Here is a 7,908-nt window from a genome sequence, read left to right on the forward strand (position 1 = left end):
TTCTATATTTAAATGAGTAATGTCTTTTACTGATCCTCATATACATCAAGGTGTAATGTATAGACAATGACTTTATTATACTCTCACATTTGTCAAAGTGTTTATTATAAATGTTTCATTTTTATATAAGGCATACATTTTGGACAAAATCTGTTCAATGTTCACTACTGGTATGAGTTTTCAGATGTTCAATGAATTTAAAATTTGAATAAGTTTTCAAAATATTATTTAACTATTTAGGGTTTCGGGGCACAATGAATTCTCCAAAAATCAGTAGTGTTTAAGAAACATGTGGTTATGAAATGATTTTTTTTCCATTTGTATTCTCTCTAACCAGTATGTATCCACAGGTGCTGAGTATTGGTGAATAAATTTTGGAGGCATTGTCACATTGTCAATTTTCACATTTTAAAACTTTTTCTCTTCTATGGTTATTTTGGCGAGGATTAAATGTTGACTCTTTCTTAGAGGAATGGTACAATGGTCTCATTTGTAAAGCTTCTCTCCAGTGTGTTTTCTCTGATGTCTAGTAATGTATGATATATAATTTAAAATGTTTCTACATTCTCTACATTTATGTCTTCTTTCCAGAATAAATAGCTTAGTGGTGAAAAAGAATTGATTTCTTATTAAAAGCTTTGCTACATTGTTTTCATTTGTAGAGGTTCTTTTCTGTTTAAATTCTGTTTTAAATGAGGTTTAGTTTTTCTTTAAAAGTATTATCACTTTATTTACATTTTACATTCACCAGGGTGTCTTCTGCTGTGGTGAATAAAGTTTTATTTTTTATTAAAACTTTTGCCACTTACTCACATTTGTAAGGCTATTCTTCAGTGTGAGTTCTGCTGTGGTGAATATGGCCTGTTTTATGGCTAAAAGCTTTGCCACATTCCTTACATTTGTAGGGCTTTTCTCCAGTGTGAATTCTGTTGTGGCAATAAGGGTTTATATTTGAGTAAAAACTTTTGTCACATACTTTGCATTTGTGAGGCTTCTCTCCAGTTTGAGTTCTGCTGTGGCAAATAAGGTGTGATTTTCAACTGAAAGCTTTGCCACATTCTTTACAATTGTAGGGCTTCTCTCCAGTGTGAGTTCCTCTGTGGCAAATATGATCTATTTTTTTGACTGAAAGCGTTTCCACATTCTTTACATTTGTAGGGCTTCTATCCAGTGTGAGTTCTTCTGTGGTGAATAAGGTCTATTTTTTGACTGAAAGCTTTGCCACATTCTTTACATTTGTAGGGCTACTCTCCAGTGTGAGATCTTCTGTGGCAAATAAGGTTTGATTTTTACTGAAAGCTTTGCCACATTTTTTACATTTGTAAGATTCTCTCCAGTGTGAGTTCTGCTTTGGCAAATAAGGTATGATTTTTGACTGTAAGTTTTGCCACATTCTTTACATTTCTAGGACTTCTCTCCAGTGTGATTTCTGCTGTGCCTAAACAGGTCTGGTTTTTGACTAAAAACTTGGCCACATTCTTTATAGTTATAGGGCTTCTCTCCAATGTGAGTTCTGCTGTGATAAATAAGGCGTGATTTTTGACTGTAAGCTTTGCCACAATCTTTACATTTGTAGGGCTTCTCTCCAGTGTGAGTTCTACTGTGGCAAATAAGGTGTGATTGTTGACTGAAAGCTTTGCTACAATTTTTACATTTGTAGGGCTTCTCTCCAGTGTGAGTTCTACTGTGGAAAATAAGGTGTGATTTTCGACTGAAAGCTTTGCTACAATTTTTACATTTGTAGGGCTTCTCTCCAGTGTGAGTTCTACTGTGGCAAATAAGGTGTGATTTTTTACTGTAAGCTTTGCCACATTCTTTACATTTGTAGGGCTTCTCTCCAGTGTGAGTTCTACTGTGGAAAATAAGGCATGATTTTTTACTGTAAGCTTTGCCACATTCTTTACATTTGTAGGGCTTCTCTCCAGTGTGAGTTCTACTGTGGCAAATAAGGCATGATTTTTGACTAAAAGCTTTGCCACATTCTTTACATTTGTAGGGCTTCTCTCCAGTGTGAGTTCTGCTGTGGCGAATAAGGTGTGATTTTTGACTGAAAGCTTTGCCACATTCTTTGCATTTGTAGGGCTTCTCTCCAGTGTGAGTTCTACTGTGGCAAATAAGACTTGATTTTTTACTGAAAGCTTTGCCACATTCTTTACATTTGTAAGGCTTCTCTCCAGTGTGAGTTCTACTGTGGCAAATAAGGCATGATTTTTGACTGAAAGCTTTGCCACATTCTTTACATTTGTAGGGCTTCTCTCCAGTGTGTGTTCTGCTGTGGTGATTAAGGTGTGATTTTTTACTGAAAGCTTTGCCACATTCTTTACATATGTAGGGCTTCCCTCCAGTGTGAGTTCTACTGTGGCAAATAAGGTGTGATTTTTTACTGAAAGCTTTTCCACATTCTTTACATATGTACGGCATCTCTCCAGTGTGGTTTCTTCTGTGGTGAATAAGACCTATTATTTTACTAAAAGCTTTGTCACATTGTTTATATTTGTAGGGCTTCTCTCCAGTATAAATTCTCTGGTGGTAAACAAGGTCTGAATTTTTATATGACTTCTGTTGTTCACTCTCACTTGTAGTTTTCCATATTTTCTTTTGTTGTAAATAGTCAATATTACAACTTCTATATTTTACACTTATCACTTTGTGAAATATATGTTTTATGCCCTTTTCTGGTGAATATTCTTGGGTATCTTGAGGAGTCAGAGCTGAAATAAACAAAAATTTAAAATAAAACTATCTACTAGAGTGGGATAAATATACTCTGCATACATAACATGAAATTAAGGTAAAATAAATACAGCAGGAGTGTAGCAGATTAGTAGGTTCAAAGTCATCATAAATTCAAAATTATATCAGTTCAACAAAAATGTATAGACACAATTACCTTGAGAATATTACCCAAATTATTGTAGAGACCACAGTATCCAAGAGGAGTACATCATTAAGAAGAGTAATATAATAAAGAGAAGGAAAGTATGTTACTTTTATCATCCACAGCCTTTTGTCTTCCATAAGATAGCATTACATATTTAGGAAATATCTACCAGCTACCTTCACTCTCAGTAGAATAAGAAAAATGTAAAACATATACAAACATTTATGGCTTTTTCAAAGAGTGTCCAAAAACTAGTTTTTTTCTACCATGACATAGAGATGTGAAAATAACTAATAGATTTTGAGTGATAATACCACAAATAGTCAACAAGGGTAAAGAGGCTATGGACTCTTAACAAGAAATATGAACAAAAAAATTACTAAGAAATATACGCACATATGTCTATAAAATTTTCCATAAAAACATTTCAAAGACTATAAAAACCTTGCATAGCCCATGCCATAATACTTGGGTTAAGTCAATACACGACAATCAAGTATAATAAATTGATTTTCATATTTTTAAATTCATGTGATATGACGATTTCTTTCATTGAGAAATACAACTTTGTTTATTTACTAAATATATCATGGTATTTTATACTATATATAAAAGGTAAAATGACTAAACAGAATGAATTAACACAATCATTATTTCATATTATTAGTTTTGTTCTTACAAGGTATTGTATTCTTTCTACTAGTATTTATGAAGAACATAATACACTCACCATTTGGTAAAACAAAACTCTTTTTTTTTAATATTTATTTTTTAGTTTTCGACAGACACAACATCTTTGTTTATATGTGGTGCTGAGGATCGAACCTGGGCCGCACGCATGCCAGGCGAGCGCGCTACCGCTTGAGCCACATCCCCAGCCCGGTAAAACAACACTCTTGACCCTCTTATGCTCAATAAAATAAAAATATGGAGACTTTGACTATAATATGAATCCTACACAAAACACAGTACCTGGTGAGCACAATTTTACTCACTAAATTTCTGACTTCCACATGTGAATCAAATGCTCCTGCAACTTAATCTCTGCCTGCCACATTTCACTTAATGCAAAGTCCTGCATGTATTTCTTAAAAAACTTTATGAGACAAAATATTTTTATAACTAAATAATAATAGTATATAAGTATAATATTTTTACTCATTTGATCATTGATGGGCACATAAATTGAGTCCCTAGCTTTAACCCTGAGAACAATGTTTGCACTAAATATAAAAGCAGAGGTATCTCTTCAATTTTCTGATTTAATTGTTCATGCATACATATTTAGTACTGGCATTTCTGGATCTTTAGGTCATCCAACTTTTAATTTTTCATGTATGGTGCTTGAGATTAAGCCCCCAAATTCTATATCACTGAACTACAACACAATTCTTTTTAAAATTGTTTGAATCATGCTGTTTCTAAATTTCTGTGACTTCCTTCTAACATGAAGTACTTTTGCATGGCCTCCCAATTAGCAAATATTGCAAGGATACAGCACTGTTCTTGCATATTTTTATTTATTTAAAAGTTTTTATACTTTTCCCCCCAAATGGACTATATAATCTACTGTTGGCTTCTTTAATGAACAAATAAACAATAATACAGCAAATATAAACAAAGAGAAGCATGGTTTAATCCAAGTAACAAAAGAAGAAAAAAAAACATTAAGAACTGAACATTAGGATACTGACAGTTACGAATTACTCAAAGAACACTAAATAACTACTTAAAGAAAGTTTAGAGAGTAAAATTGAGGCAAAAAAATATTAATGTAATTAAGCACAAATTTTGTATGTAAATAGTTTTTTAAAAATAAATGACAGGGGGATTCCTAGTGTGCAAAGCTGAAATTCTATCAATATGGTAGAGGCTTATCAAGCAGGACCAAGGTTAAGACAAGCCTAAGCAACTTGTTAAATACTGTAAAAATTAAAAACCTATAGGATATATAAAGGGAAGTTATATATATAGATATATGTAAAGGGAAGTGTGAAAAGAATCCAAGCATGCCACAATAAAAAGCAATGATCCAGAAATTAAATCATTAATCAAAATAGAAAAAAAATAAGAAATATAGAAAACAACTTACAAAGTAGAAGTATAATGAGCTATTCACTTCAAAATATTTATGATTATTAATGCATTATTGCAAGTCACAAAACAAAAGAAAAAAATGACTAACAGAATTGAATCTAAAAAAAAAAAAAAAAACAAAGAACAAAACTGCCAAGTCAGTTCCAGCAGAGAGCATGGAAAGAAACCAAGCATGATCTGCTCCTAGAAGCCCTATTTATTTAAAAATGGATGATGCCCCTGCCTTTACATCTCATCCTTTTGCACAATTTTTAATCAATGAGATATAGTTTTAAATAATGAAATTTCTCATAATCCTTTTGGACAAGCTTTTGTTGAGTGAGCAAATTGTATCCTTATAATTGCCTTTTATAACAGAGACAAATAAAGATCTAGCATCTCTCATATTAATATACATTAAATATTGTTTTATTTACAGTTATTGTGCTCAATATACAACATAAAGTTAATACTCAAAATTGGTCATCTGCATTAAATAGATATTTTATTCTCAAACAGCCATTACCAAAAAAAATGTATGTAATACATAAGATTCCACCTGACCAGCATGACAAGATCCTATGCCTTTGATCACCTGGGGAAAAGCATGGACTGCTACACTTATGCCAACATTTCCTGTTTGGACTCTAGCTTGGTTTATGAAATATTGCAATTATAAACATACATCAGAGACTTCACAAGCTGATTTGTAAGTTTCATTTAACCCTGAAAGAGAGGAGTCCCTTCAAAGAAAAGAATAATCATTCTCCTCAAAAGAGGAGAAACATTAAAAGAGGAACCCAGGATACTATAATTCCAGTTACTTGGGGGGATATAAAACCATTAACAGCCTCAGCTCAAAAGGTGTTGGCTCAAATAGGTTAGAATGTACTCTGGATAACTTAGTTACTGCTTTGATTGCTAAACTCACACAAAACTCTGTAAATGTTTTGGTCTAATAACAATGTTGGTCTGTTTTTGTACACCAGCTGTGGGAAATTCAGTACTGTCAGATCCTGGACTTCTACAATCCTTTACAATATCTTGACTCACTTGAATGAAATTGTTATATACCTGAAAAAATTTCTCATGGTATTAATTGTTGTCTTAACAGAATAACTGTGTCCTTATCATCCACATAGTATTTAATAGGTTACCGTCCTGTGCAATTTGTTTATAAAAGATCTATTCCTCTTGATAAAAACTGTGATAATTCAGTGAACCTTCTCTCTATGACAGAATTTGATGCTTTGACATTCTCCTTAGAGGGTTTCCCTGGACTAGCTCTATGGGCTTACAAAACTACTATGAATCTCGCCTATGCTATTATAAAAAGTATTAGCCATGCCTCCATGGCTGTTAATATGCTTAAAGAACAAAAACAACATTGTCAAGCCATACTTGACATTCATGCTGCAATTGATTGCCTGGTATTGTTACATCATAATGGATATCAGAAGTTCAATAACATGTGTTCTTTCAATTTAAGTGATAATAGTAATTTTATTTCAAAAGAGTTAGATTACATTAAAGATATCATTAATAAGGCCCAACAAGATGATTGATGTTTAGACTTGTTGGATTGGATAATTTCATGTTTACTCAATTTCATCTGGGTCAAAAAATATTCATACGTGGATGTTTACAGATGTTGGCACTTGCTGTTGTCTATGGCTGCCTTATTTTTTGCCCCCACCAGCATTAAGAAGATAAGTAATATTATTTATTCAAAAGACCTTAAAAAAGGAGGGGAGGCTGTAGGTATTCTGACTTGGAAATAGACAGGAAAGTGTGGGGGTGATGATAACTGGCACCCTGAGTTCCACAATAGTAATGCCTAGCAGTTTCTCCCTGAAGCCATTAAGACATCTCTACAGGGGCACTATCTAGTTTCTGTGGTAATATCCTTAGGGAGAAGGGGCTCTATGTTTGTAGTAACTGTACCTTATCTTGGTTAGCTAGCACTTGGGGTTAAAATAACACTAGGATAGAATGTAGTCATGGTAAAAGAAGCTATGTAATTTTGGGGTATACTATGTGCAGCCATGAAGAGGAGTGGCCAGTTTTTTTTTTCTTTTTTCCTTTTCACTGTAAGTGTGTCTCTCTCTTCTGTTTGCTTCTTTACAGGTTTCCTCACAAGATTTGTAACAGATCATGCTGGCCCTCAGAACAAAAGGTAAGTTTTGGTGGTTAATCTGAATTAACTGGGACATTAGTAAAGAAGAAAACAGAGGACTACAAAGAATTTGAAAATGTAATAAATGTAGGGCAGGATGTGTTCAATGATTACAATCAAAAGAAATAAAGCTAAGCTCTGAAAATTTTTTCTGCTGAATAACTACTTTGCCAACATTTTTTAGTTTGGTTTTCTCCATTTGAATGTCTCAACTGTGTCCCCTGCTATGTGTAGGCTACAATAGTTTACATCACTAAATTATGCTAGGTACTACTTACCTAAAGTGAAGGATGTATAACACACCAAGAAAGAGAGAGATTAAAGAGCAAAATAATATATATTAAAGAGTAAAATATATATACTAAAAATGCCCTTTTTCTTTGAAACACAAATCTGAAACTCATTCTTATTGAGAAGTTCCCAGAAGATACAACAGAAGTAAATTAAATAATAATTATTAATTAAAAAATTTTAAAGGGAAATTAAACTTACCGAGGAAGGCAAAGTTTCTATAGTTCTCTAACATCACATCTTTATATAAGTTTTTCTGAGCAGGCTGAAGGCATTCCCACTCCTCTTTAGTAAAATCAATGGCTATATCCCTGAATGTTAGCAGTACCTGAAATAAGAATAGATAAATAAATAACACATTGACCACATGAACATTTGCATAGTCTGTAAGGTAATTGAAGTTGAAATGAGAGTTAGTAGACTATCATGTAGGTGGTGTTTTGGAACACAGTGATACTATTATCTACTTCTACAGATAATAGGA

At 33.0% G+C, this 7,908-nt stretch overlaps 1 pseudogene; it reads right to left on the minus strand.

Annotated features, from left to right (window-relative positions):
- Nucleotides 1-1,061: 1,061 nt before the first annotated feature.
- On the minus strand, nucleotides 1,062-7,659 carry LOC144251447 (uncharacterized; annotated as a pseudogene).
- Nucleotides 7,660-7,908: the final 249 nt, after the last annotated feature.

The sequence above is a fragment of the Urocitellus parryii genome (assembly GCF_045843805.1).
Source record: "Urocitellus parryii isolate mUroPar1 chromosome 13 unlocalized genomic scaffold, mUroPar1.hap1 SUPER_13_unloc_8, whole genome shotgun sequence".
Taxonomy (NCBI): Eukaryota; Metazoa; Chordata; class Mammalia; order Rodentia; family Sciuridae; genus Urocitellus; species Urocitellus parryii.